Source organism: Eretmochelys imbricata, chromosome 28 (assembly GCF_965152235.1).
Source record: "Eretmochelys imbricata isolate rEreImb1 chromosome 28, rEreImb1.hap1, whole genome shotgun sequence".
Classification (NCBI taxonomy): domain Eukaryota; kingdom Metazoa; phylum Chordata; order Testudines; family Cheloniidae; genus Eretmochelys; species Eretmochelys imbricata.
The window spans coordinates 1,958,762-1,965,904 of NC_135599.1; the positions used below are offsets into that span (position 1 = coordinate 1,958,762).

General features: G+C 51.6%; 1 long non-coding RNA gene across 1 annotated transcript in view; it reads right to left on the reverse strand.

Annotated features, from left to right (window-relative positions):
- LOC144258335 (uncharacterized) overlaps positions 1–6,759 on the reverse strand; it is a 33,192-nt gene extending 26,433 nt beyond the window's left edge. Inside the window, exon 1 of the long non-coding RNA XR_013344671.1 lies at positions 6,461–6,759. This is a non-coding gene — a long non-coding RNA (uncharacterized LOC144258335). The remainder of the gene's footprint in view (positions 1–6,460) is intronic.
- Between the last annotated feature and the right edge of the window lie 384 nt (positions 6,760–7,143).

The window sequence follows — 7,143 nt, forward strand, 5'->3', positions numbered from 1 at the left end:
GTTGGATCATATTAAAGAAGTTCTGTACTAAAATCATAAATGAGTTTGATTCCCCATAGCTTAAATTCCAAGGTATTACCAATTAAGAAGTCTCTTGGTCTCTTATTTTTACTGTTTCTCTCCCTCTCTGTGTGAAACTTGCAAGCTGCTAACTGTTAGCACATCCTAAGACAGAGTCTGTTCTCAAAGCAATACTTTGTAACAACAGAAACAGCACACAGACTCCCCGCCCTTTTGTTGTATTTATCTCGCTTTGTTAACAATTGTGATTAAAATAGAGATAGAGGATGTATGCGGATGGATGCTTGGTGTGGACAATAACTGAATGATCAGGGAGGTGCCAGCCTCAGAATCCAGTGTCCATCGGCCGAAAAAAGCGTCAAGTGGAAACAACCAGAGGACCCCCGGAGGGCAGACTGGAATCCACCCAGCTGCCTCAAGGATGGGAGAACCAAAGAACAAGATAACATCTGGCAGCACGGAGCCGTCAGGAATGTGCCATCTGCTGAAGCATGATGAAGCAATTCCCACAGACTGGCATAGGAATAAATTCCAGAACTTTGGGGTCTGATTCTGCTAACCAACTTCCAGGAGCATCAGATGAGCATCTGGCAAGGCCCTGCTCCCTCCTCATGTCCAGGCCACCTGGCCAGTGGCTTGGCATGAGCAACTCTAAGGCTGGTAACTATTATAACAACCTAGCAGAACCTCTGTGTGTGTGTGTGTGTATGAATGAATGTGTGAATAAATATGAAATTGAATGGAATGTTATAGCTATAACTAACTGCTTACTGACAGGTTTCAGAGTAACAGCCGTGTTAGTCTGTATTTGCAAAAAGAAAAGGAGTACTTGTGGCACCTTAGAGACTAACCAATTTATTTGAGCATAAGCTTTCGGATGCTTACTATGATTCTTTCTGTATTCACAATAAATGTGGCATTTTGCCTTTTCCCCTTTAATAAGCTCCTGATGGTTTTTATTTTATTGGTATAACACAATGGCAGGTAGCCTATCTGCAACTGCTAGCAGCAAATAGCTCCAGAGGCCAGTGATGGGACACTAGATGGGTAGGCTCTGAGTTATTACAGAGAATTCTTTCACAGGTGTCTCGCTGCTGGGTGTTGCCCAAATGCTCTGAGTCTAACTGATTGCCATATTTGGGGATGGGGAGGAATTTTGCCCAGACTCAGATTGGCAGAGACCCTGGGTTTTTGTTTTTTGGCTGTTTTTTTTTTTTTTTTTTTGCCTTCCTCTGCAGCATAGGGTAATGTATGGGTCATTTGAAGGTTTAAACTAGTGTAAATGGTGGATTTTGTGTAACTTGAAGTCTTTAACTAATGATTTGAGGACTTCATAGACTCAGCCAGAGGTTAGGGGTCTATTACAGGAGTGGGTGAGGGAGGTTCTGTGGTCTGTGATGTGCAGGACCTCAGACTAGATGATCATGATGCTCCCTTCTGGCAGTTAAAGTCTGTGAGTCTATAAAGTGTGCCTTGCGTTGCACAGACACTGATGGAGATTAGGGCCCCATCATGCTGCACATGGCAGAGAACCTGTCTGAGATCAGCACCCCCACTGTGCTGGGCACAGCACAGACAGAGAGGGACAATCCTTGCCCCAAAGAGATCACAATCCAAGTAGACAATGGCTAGGAGGAAAACAGAGAGGGGCTGTGACTTCCCTAAGGTTACCAAGCAGATCAGTGACAGAGCCAGGAACAGACCCCGGTAATTCCAGAGCCCCGTCACCCACAGCTTGGAAAGGTCCCCAGACCCCATTGTTTTAGGCTGCAGGAAGAGGTGGTTTCTCCTTGGATGCACAGCCTATCTTGGCAGGGAAGCTGAGTTGCAGTCCCTACACCCAGTTGGGGGTGTGTGTCATGGGTCAGGAGAAGTCAGTGTCCAGTCCTGTGGGGCTGTGCTCCTGGCTTATACCTCCAGCACTCACTGCTGCCCCTCTGTTACCAGCTGCACTGTTCAGCCAGCCCCTGGCCTCAGTGAGGTCACTATTCCCCCCACCGCCGCAAGCCTTCAAACTGGGACATGGTGCACCAGTGCCAATCAGAGTGCACTAGTGTAAATTCTGTCTATACTAAGGGTTTTCACCAGTGCCTAAAACACCAGTGTGGCAGAGACCTTCAGTACCCAAAACAGCAGTACAGCGGCACTAGAACTGGGATCTATTTCTAGCTTCGTCATGGACAGCCTGGGTGACCTTGGACATGTCAATGTTTCTCCTCCCAACTTTAGTCTCTTTACCCAGCTGCCCACTCACTGGGGTCTCCTTTCTCTCCACAGCTGCTCACCACTAAAGTCTGTGTGGGTGTCACCAAAGCTAAGTTTCAGAGTAGCAGCCGTGTTAGTCTGTATCCGCAAAAAGAAAAGGAGGACTTGTGGCACCTTAGAGACTAACAAATTTATCTGAGCATGAGCTTTCATGAGCTACAGCTCACTTCATCAGATGCATTCAGTGCAAAAAACACTGAATGCATCCGATGAAGTGAACTGTAGCTCACGAAAGCTTATGCTCAGATAAATTTGTTAGTCTCTAAAGTGCCACAAGTCCACCAGAGCTAAGGTAGTTCAACTCTGGAATAGTCTTACAAGAGTGGCTGTGGAGTCTCTTTCCCTGGAAGTTTTTAAGAGCGGTTAGGACAAACCTCTGTCAGAGATAATCTACATATACTTGGTTCTGCCTCGGCAGAGAGAGCTGGACTTGATGACGTTTTGAGGTCCTGTCCAGCCCTACATTTCTATGATGCTATGCAATATATACGTATAAAACACAACATACAGAAACCCACCACCACAATATAATGTCAAAACAAAACAAAAAGACTCCACTCCACAGCATAAAATGACAATACAAAGGAAACAAAAGCAACACAATGCAAACTAACACACCCTGGGACAAAAATTCACAATGGAAAAAGCTCAACTCAAACCAACACAACAGAGGCACCAAACATACTGAGGCAAAACAATGCACCATAAAACTGCAACACAATATGGTGCGATCACAGTTCCAAATGGCAACATGCAAAACAGCTCAGCATAGAACAGGACTGTGACATTGCACCCCATAATGCTTTATAGAAATATGCTTATGAATGTAAATATCTTTGCGAAGGTTATGTTCTATCGAATGTATTCATCCTATTTGTATACACGTATCATTTTTATTTCTGAAGTTACGAGTGTTGGCTCTATGCTTGTATTTAAAGCGTTTGCTGTAGAAAGCATCTAAGGCAGATTTGGTCAACACAGTGTGAAGGGGTTATTCACGTAAATGGAAGTACTTGGTTAACAATGGACCTTGATAGACGCCAATCCACATCTGAGCTTTTGGCTTGGCCTGCAGACAACTGAGTCATGCATGGACATGTGACTTGCCCATGTGACTCCAAAACTCCATGTTGAGCTGTGATTTTACACAGGGGGGAGAGAGAGGTTTCCACCCACAAGAGAGAAACTATATAAACCCCTGGATACTCCTCCATTTTGTCTTCAGCTGGCTCAAGAGATAGCTTCTCCAAATGAAGGAGATGCCTGAAAGAAACTGGAACAAAGGACAGTAACTATAGAGGTGTGAGCGATTGCCGAACCCAGCCTAGAAGGAGGCTTGTTTGTCAAAGAAGCTTATTGGAACATCTCTGAGGGTGAGATTTACCTGCATTTAGTTTCTACTGTATTAGGCATAGACTTGCGTGTTTCATTTTACATTGCTTGGTAATTCACTTTGTTCTGTCTGTTATTACTTGGAACCACTTAAATCCTTCTTTTTGTAGTTAATAAAATCAGTTTTTACTTATCAATTAAGCCAGAGTACGTATTAATACCTGAGGGGGAACGAACAGCTGTGCATATCTCTCTATCAGTATTAGAGGGTGAACAATTTATGAGTTTACCTTGTATAAGCTTTATACAGGGTAAAACTGATTTATTTGGGGTTTGGACCCCATTGGGAGTTGGGTATCTGAGTGGGGGAGACAGGAACACTTCTTAAGCTGTTTTCAGTTAAGCCTGCAGCTTGTGGGGGATGTGGTTCAGACTTGGATCTGTGTTTGCAGCAGGCAAGCATGTCTGGCTCAAACAAGGCAAGGTTCTGAAGTCCAAAGCTAGCAGGGAAAACAGGCTCAGAACATCAGGTGGCAGTACCAAAGGGGTTTCTATGATCCAACCCGTCACAAGAACACAGCACAAAAGAGAATTATTTCAACGTAGGCATGGAAGGGATCTTGAGAGGTCGTCTACTTAAGCCTCCTGTGATGAGGCATGACCAAGTATCCCTAGATACTTCTCAGACTGGTGTACCTCTTACCTGGTCTTAAAAACCTCCAATGAAGGAAATTCCACAAACTCCCTTTGAAGCCAATGCAAGGCAAACACTCAGACCAAAACAATGCTGTATGCTGGGCTTGGGGTTAAGGGGAGAAGCAAGAATTCAAACAATCCGGGTTCAGTTCCCAGTTTTGCCCCAAATTCTCCATGCAAACTTGAGCAAATTACTTCAGCTTTCTGAGCTTCAGTATCCCCATCTGTAAAATGGAGAGTAACCTCCCACCATTTGCCTACTTAGCCTTTGAGGTTTTTGCGGCAAGGACTCTCTGTCACTGTGGGCATGTCTACACCGCAGTTAAACACCGACGGCTGGCCCATGCCCACTGACTTGGGCTCACACGGCTCAGGCTGCAGGGCTGTTTAATTGTTGTGTAGATGTTCCGGCTTGGACTGCAGCCCAAGGTTTGGCACCCTCCCACCTCAGAAGTCCTACAGCCTGGCTCCAGCCCGAGGCCAGACATCTACACTGCAATTAAACAGCCCCTTCGCCTGAGCTCCTGTGTGCCTGAGTCAGCTGGCATGGGCCAGCTGTGGGCTCTTAACGGCAGGGTGGACATACCCTTGGTCTCTGTTCAGCACCAGTCACAATGGGGACCCTGATCTTGGTCATGGTCTGTGTAGAGCCCTGCACAACTGGGGGCCTAACCTCAGTCAGGGGCTCTGCAACTCCTGGCATTACAGGATCCCTGATTTTGGTTGGGGTACCTGCAGCACCTGGCAAAATGTGGGGCCAGGATCTCTGTCAAGGTCTGTGCAGTACCCAGTACAGCGATGGGGTGTGATCTTGGTTGGGGTCAGTGCAGTGCCAGGCTCAACAGGGACACAGATCTCAGTCAGAGTCTCTGAAGTGCCCTGCACAATGAAGGCAGCACTCTGGGCAGCAGTCCTGCACTGCCTGGCACAAGGGGGGCTGTGATCTCGGTCCTGACACAATGGGGCGGCCTGATGTCAGTTGGGGTCTCTACAGTGCCCAGCACAACAGGGGCATAGATCTCAGCTGGGGTCTCTGCAGCTCCAGGAACAACTTCCTGATTTTGTTTGCTGTCTCTGCAGCACCTGGCCCAATGGGAGCCTGATTTCACTGGGTGTTGATGCAGAGCCTGGCACAACAGAGGCACGGAGCTCAGACAGGGTCACTGTAGCACCAGGCACAACAAGGTCCCTGCTCTCTGTAGGGGTCTGTTCAGTTCCTGGCACGAGTGCCCCAAACTTGGTCAGGGTCTGTGCACTGCCTGACATATTGGGGGACGCTCAGTATAAGAGCCCTGATCTCAGTCAGACACCTGGAGAGCAAAGTGGAAAGATTTTCAAGAATTTTATATCAGTATTTCAGAACTGAGGAGAAAATGGGGCACAAACGAAATATATGCCAATATAAGAGAGAAGCACCAACATCTGGGGAGATTTTATGTCACCGTTCAACAGTTCAAGACAGAAAGAGGAGAAATTTGAGGGGATTAAACAGTGATATTCAATCAACAAAATAGTGGGATGGATTCTTCTTGCCTCACATTCACATAGCCGGCAGGGAGCCCTGGGTGATGTGGCTTTCACAGGGGAAAGGAGTGGGGCTGGAGTCAGAAGGTCACTGGCTGTGGGGAGGGGCTGGCAGTGGGGTCTGGGAATGTGACTAGCCGGCGGTGTCTTGGGGAGGTGGGGGGCTGCTGGGTTGGGCAGGGTAGGGGCAGGGGAAGTAGCTGGGACTGGGACACCTGGGGCTGAGCTGTTGAACTGGCCACGCGCGAAGTGGGGAGGAAACGGGGTCCGGGGGGGGGGGGCAGAGCCCGTCTCAGGGAGGTGGGGGAAGGGGGGGGTCACCCGGGCTGCTGCTCGTCGCTGCCGGGAGCGAAAGGGGGCAGGGCGGGAGCGGGAGGCCCCCGGGGGGAGCAGTGGTAAATCCGAGGGGATCTCAGCCCCCCCTTTCCCTCCCCGCCCCTCGGGGGGCCCCGGCTCTTCTCCCCCCCCCCGGCCATGTCCGGGCTGCGCCGACATTTTCCCTCCGCCCCTTTCCCCAGGTCTCTCCTCCCGCCCGGCCCCACGCAGGGACCCCGGGGGGGCTGGTCCCCCCCCCGGCCACTGGGGCAGAGTCACCGCCCGGCCCCGGGGCTCGCTCCGGTACCTGGAAGCTGCAGCTCCGCAGCGGGGCGGGCGCAGCCCGGGGCGGCCCCAGGGCGGCTCCGGCGGGAGCGGGGCCCAGGCCGGGCACGGGGGGTGAATGAAGGTCTCCCCAGCACAGACCCTTCGGCCCCGCAGCCCACGGGAGCAGCCGCGGGCGAGCTCCGCCTCTGCGCATGCCCGACTCTCCCCCGCCCCCCGATCTGCGCATGCCCAGAGCCGGGAGACACAAAACCCTCCTCCGGCCCTGGGAGAGGCTCCAACTGCCCCGCGCGAGCCAGGCAGAGCCGCAGCGCCCCACGCGCGTTCAGAGCCCGACTCCTAATCCCTCCCGCAAAACGTCACTTCCGCTCCCGGGAGAGTCAGGAACTACATCTCCCAGCCTGCCGCGGGGGCGCTTTCACCCTCTCCAGCTCTGGTAAGGCACGGTTTCAGCAGCTGTTACTGCGCATGCTCGGTGCGAGCCCCAACTAGGGGCGGGGCAGCTCCTGGGGGCGGGGCTCGAGCCCAGACTGGGGCGGGGCAGCTCCTGAGGGCGGGGCTCGGGCCCGGCCCGGGGGCGGGGCAGCTCCTGAGGGCGGGGCTCGGGCCTGGCCCGGGGCCGGGGCAGCTCCTGAGGGCGGGGCTCGGGCCCGGCCCGGGGGCGGGGCAGCTCCTGGGGGCGGGGCTCGGGCACGGCCCGGGGGC